Consider the following 5,482-nt stretch of genomic DNA (forward strand, 5'->3'; position numbering starts at 1 on the left):
CTAAAACCAAAACAAGGCATACTTACAAACTCCATGCTAACCCTTACCTGGTCAGCGTCTTTGGTAATGTTGATGTAACAAAGGGAAGATACAAATCTAGAAGTGGTCTTGAGGCTAGCAAATGACCAATGACCTGAGGACTGCATTTAGGAGAAGGCTCTGAGCTCTAGATAAATCTGTGCGCACTGTAAGCACAAAAGATAAGGCTAAGCCAGGAAACAAGGGGTCCTGTGATTTTGAATGTTTTTTTTTTTCCCCCCAGGGGCTTGAACAATAGGAGAAACAGTGAGGTGGTTTAGAAAACAAGCAAGCATGAGTAAATGGGTTCTCGTTTATGTTCAATGTGTAAATCAAAAGTTTAAAGCTGTTACGTTAAGGAGCACATCAGATTTTCAGCTTTCATCTAGCTTTTTTTTCCACACATCTCAAATTTTGCCCATAATGAATATGATAAAAACATGTTTTATTAGGCAGTTAAGCTGATCCAGTACTGCATTTGTGCAGCCTCTAGTTTGCTCCAGCTACTTTTAATTTTGCTAAGACAAGCTTTCCCCTGTATGGGGGTTAAGCCGATTTAATGCTCTAATATGCTGAAGGATTCCTAATGTTTAGGAAGGCATATTTTAGTTACAGGTAATACGGAATAGGAGTCTGTATGTGTACATTTGTTCTTGGGTCTTTATTCTAAAGCTTTTGGACAGTATTGCTTTGTAAGAAAAAAGAATGCTCTGAAATAACACATAACAAAGTCTTCTGTTGGAGAAGTTTGTAAATATGAAGCATCAAAAACATCAGCTTTGGTCTGCTGGAAACGTTGTGAGACTAAGCCTGCTTGTTTACAGCAGAAGAAATATGCTTCTCAGTCTGTCTTAGTATTTGCTTTTAATACAAGCCCATCAAGTAGTCTTTCTGCATCAATGGGATAGCTATGTTAAAGAAATATGCTTTTCAGTCTGTCTTAGTATTTGCGTTTAATACAAGCCCATCAAGTAGTCTTTCTGCATCAATGGGATAGCTATGTTAGATTAAAGCAAGTCATTGCAGTTACCCATCTTTTTAACAGGGCGTGTACGTAAGTGAGGTGTGAATGGGTGCTTTGAAGGAACACATTGACAGTGTCTTCAGCTTTTCATTGTGTAGCGTTTTCCTTGAGCAAAAACTAGTTTTTAGAGTTGCCGAGGAAGAGGAGCTGCTTTGAGTGCTCTTCTGAGTACAACGGGTGTAGTTGGTTTCCCTCTCCTTCATTACTTTAACCTTACGAAAGGTGTCTTCTCACCAGATGTGCCGTAGGCATCAACATCTTAAATGAGGACTGCTTTGGTAACCGTAACATTTCCTTAAAAATTTTTCTGGGTAAGGTTTCTTATTCATAAAATGTCATTTATTCCATAACTAAATGCTCTTCAGAGTTCTAGTTTTTATTTTTGTAAGCTCCTGTTAAGACATACTTGACTTCTGGATATGACTTAGGCACCTCTGGTAGGTGCCTAGTAAAATAGCACAAACGTAAAACATTGAAAACTAGTTCTGTTGATTTTATTAGACTCTCTAAGGTGTATCTTAAACATTTAGGAAATAATTTTGTAGCCCATGGTTCGGTTTCTTCATTTAGGCATTTGAAAACACTGTTTTTGAAAGAATCAAGCTTGATGCACACCTCTCACTCCAGGGATTCTTCTTGTTATCGTCCGTCAGTGTCAGATTCTCTTTCTGAGGTAGTCCAAAGCTTCGAGAAGCTAAAAGAAACTGCTATTACCACTAGGAGGAGAAGTGCTCTATGTTACATCTGAGCATGTTTGTTGTCCAGGGACTTACTCTTTGAATACTGTCTTGTGTTTGTTTTCTTGTCAGCTATTGTTTTTTCCAAAGTTAGAAGAATAGGGAATTACCTCCAGGGATTCATCGTCCGTCAGTGTCAGATTCTCTTTCTGAGGTAGTCCAAAGCTTCAAGAAGCTAAAAGAAACTGCTATTACCACTAGGAGGCGAAGTGCTCTATGTTAAGTCTGAGCATGTTTGTTGTCCAGGAACTTCCTCTTTGAATACTGTCTTGTGTTGGTTTTCTTGTCAGCTATTGTTTTTTCCAAAGTTAGAAGAATAGGGAATTAAAATGAATCCAAACCCAACCCCTCTTCTCAAGGGCTGTGTAGAAGGGGTGTGGTAGACCTGAACTCTCATCTCTAAAACGGGAGCGCACATTTCTTTTGTCCACAATTCTGTCCTTTTGCTAGCCTGACATAGAGTGCTCTGCTGACTGGGTGTGTGTCAATCTTTCCCGTAGCTGTCAAAGCAGGGCACACTCAACCAGTCTTTGGATTTGTATGTGCATTCTTTTAAATACTTTGCTCTTTGTTTATGAAAGTATTGTTCCTTTCACCTTAAGCTTGTAAATCTGGCAGCTGAAGACCTGCCTCTGTCTTTTTTTGAGTCCTGTCTTCTAACAGGACTTACAGTTTAGAACTTGTAAACATCTCAGGCACATTTGTGGCATAACTTCAGTCTTGAATTCTGTGGCGTTGCAACGGCTGCTGGTAATTCATTACATCTTCACTGCCAATGTCTTTAGTGGCTGGGAAAATAAGCCCTTGAAATGGCAGGGGTCTTCTGTGTGTGGTTGTGAAGAGCTAGGGGTTTTGACCTAATCAGTTAAACTTGCTGTGGAAAAAGCTTTTAAGTTGCATTTGGTAGCTGCACAGACAAAAAACTGTCTTAAATATTTCACCGAGCAATGCTCAACTTCTGCTTGAGATGACTGCATCGATTCTGAAGAACTTTATCACTTTATTTTGCGTAATTTTTCTTTGCGTAGTTTCCTGCATCATGAAATGTGAGTATACAAATTGAGAGTTTCTGTGAAAGCAAAGCTGCAGCGACTGTGTGAGTATGATTATGAGAAAGCAAATCTTCTATAAAACTTTATTCTTAAAATAAGCTTTTAATGGGTTAATTTTTGTGTGAGTAAAGCTTAATGGTTTTGTTTTGATCAAATGAATCACATATTCCTGTGCGGTGAGGTTTTCTTGTGAAACTATTTAATCAACTGTGGACCGCAACTCATGGCATTACAGATGTTGTGCTCTTACACCTCAAATCTCTTGTGTCTAAAAAAACCCCAAAAATCTAACCCCCAGCCCCCTAAACAAACCAAACCCTTAATGAAAGGAAGAAGCTTTAGATTTTTGCAAGAAGGGAACATGTTTGCTTAATATAAGCTATGCACTTCTCTGCTGCTCTTTATTTTGCTGGATATCGTTTCAAAACACACAGAAGTGGAGTAAGTACAAATTACCCAGGTAAAGGTAAGGTAAAATACGATATTTCTACTAGTTCTGAGCACCTGAAGTCGGATGTGTTTAATGTGCTTCATGGGTAATAATATTCACCACTCCCCACGGGCAGGCAGGTGTTCAGCCCTCTCCAGGGAAGCAGGGCTCCATCAGGCGTAACGGTTTCTTGGGAAGACAGATGCCATAACTCTGAACGTCCCTCCACCCCTTCCTCCTTCTTCGTCCCAGCTTTATATACTGAGCATGATGTCATATGGTATGGAATATCTCTTTGGCCAGCCTGGGTCAGCTGTCCCAGCTGTGTCCCCTCCCAGCTTCCCGTGCACCCCCAGCCTGCTCGCTGCAGGCCAGCATGAGAAGCTGGACTGTCCTTGACGACTTTAGCAACAACTCAAAACATCAGCATGTTATCAACATTTTCTCATCCCAGATCCAAAACATAGACTCACACTAGCTTCTGTGAAGAAAATTAACTCTACTCTGGCTGAAACCAGGACAGATGTGTTTAAGGTGCTTCACAGGTAATATATAATTTCAGGAGCATCATCCACCGGCACAAAGCATCCTGAAGGCTAGCGATAGGGAGCATACATAAAGACCCTTTCGTTTCTCTTTCTCCTTCCTTCCACGCTACTTTCTTTTTTTCCTTCCTCCAATAAGGGCTGTTTGGTGTTGTCCAAGTAGGTTTCAAAGTAGATTTTTGAAAGGAAATGCATATCTCCTAAAATGCAATAGGTTGGCTAATCAACAGCTATTAGGCTTTCTTTCCGTGGTGACTATGATGCTACATGTGTCTTTATTGTAGGAAAAAAACATTAAAATTATTTCACAGAACGTTAGTTGCTTCTGTATCCCTTTAAGAAGATGAACTGTGTTTCAAGTGACTGAAAATTCTTGCTAAGATTGCTAGGAAGTTAGCGCTATGCATTTAGAAAACAAAGCAAGTAGCCTCTAAAATGACCTTATTTAATTAATTTTTATTTAATTTATTTTTAAATGGGAAAAGAACTCGGCAGACAGTCTGAATGTGATGTAGGAAGTGATGTTTCCTGGGAACTTGTCATAGAATAAAAGACTGGTAAATGCAACCTTGCAATGATTTCTAGTGAAACAGTATTTACTTACCCTACAGTTTGCAGAAATTAATGGAAAAGACCAGGACAAGGAGTCTGTCACCTACATAGGTAGATTCAAGGGACACTGGATCAGTGATAAGTTGCTTCTTGGAGAGTTTATCTGTAGCTTGCTTGTTGAGTCTCCTGAATGAAAGATACCAGACAAATGGAGGTTTAAAGTATTCATACTAAATACCTAATCTTTTTCAAATGCCTAAAGAGAGGCCTGAATGGCTAGTAGAGCTCATGACACTTAAGTAATCGTCACAAGTAATCGTTTTGCTAAAGCTGTAAAAAGCTTTTTTTTCTTTGGATGGTAGTTGAAATGCTGACATTAATATTGACTGTTCCCTGTAGAGGTCGTAAGAGGTAGCTGTGAATTTAAAGGAAAGAGAGTCTGGGGGAGGAGGAAGCTGTTGAGTGTCTGGCTAGCTACATACATGTTTCTGGCATTGTGTTTCTAAATGCAGCTGTAACAAGTGTAAATTAAACCAGTAATTACTCTGTAGTTTAAAGTTGTCATTTCTCTTGCTTGAGGCAAGCAGTTCACCCTTATAATTTGCGCAAATACATTGAAGATTTGTACTCTGGGAATTAGGGTGGTAAATCACTGAAGTATTTTGTGGATTTTTTTGGAAAATCATTCATTAAAATATGCCGCATTTCTTGCTTTTAAATATTATGCTTGAAAAAAAAGGATCCCTAAAAGAAATCATAGGGAAGAAGTAGATTTGCTTTTGGTGCTGGTATAATCACTTTGACATAATTTTTTGTCGCATGTGTTGATCTGTCACATGAATTCCTCCTGAAGTCATAACATGTTGTTCTGTGTTCTTTTTAACATCACTTACAGAAGTTTTATAAAGCAAACTCTTCTCTAAATTATGTTGTTTATAGCTGCCTTGTCTTGTATGGTGTGTATGCAAACACAAAGGAATACCCTTAGAAGTAGCAGAAATGTTCTTTCAGTGATGCATTTATTTCTGTTTGCTACTTGCTCAGCTTGGGTTCAGCTGTGTAAGTGTTGTCGCGCAAAAAGTTGTGGATGCTAGCAACGTGCTCTCCTCACTAACATTGGTTTG

The sequence above is a fragment of the Phaethon lepturus genome, unplaced genomic scaffold (assembly GCF_000687285.1).
Source record: "Phaethon lepturus isolate BGI_N335 unplaced genomic scaffold, ASM68728v1 scaffold12057, whole genome shotgun sequence".
Taxonomy (NCBI): domain Eukaryota; kingdom Metazoa; phylum Chordata; class Aves; order Phaethontiformes; family Phaethontidae; genus Phaethon; species Phaethon lepturus.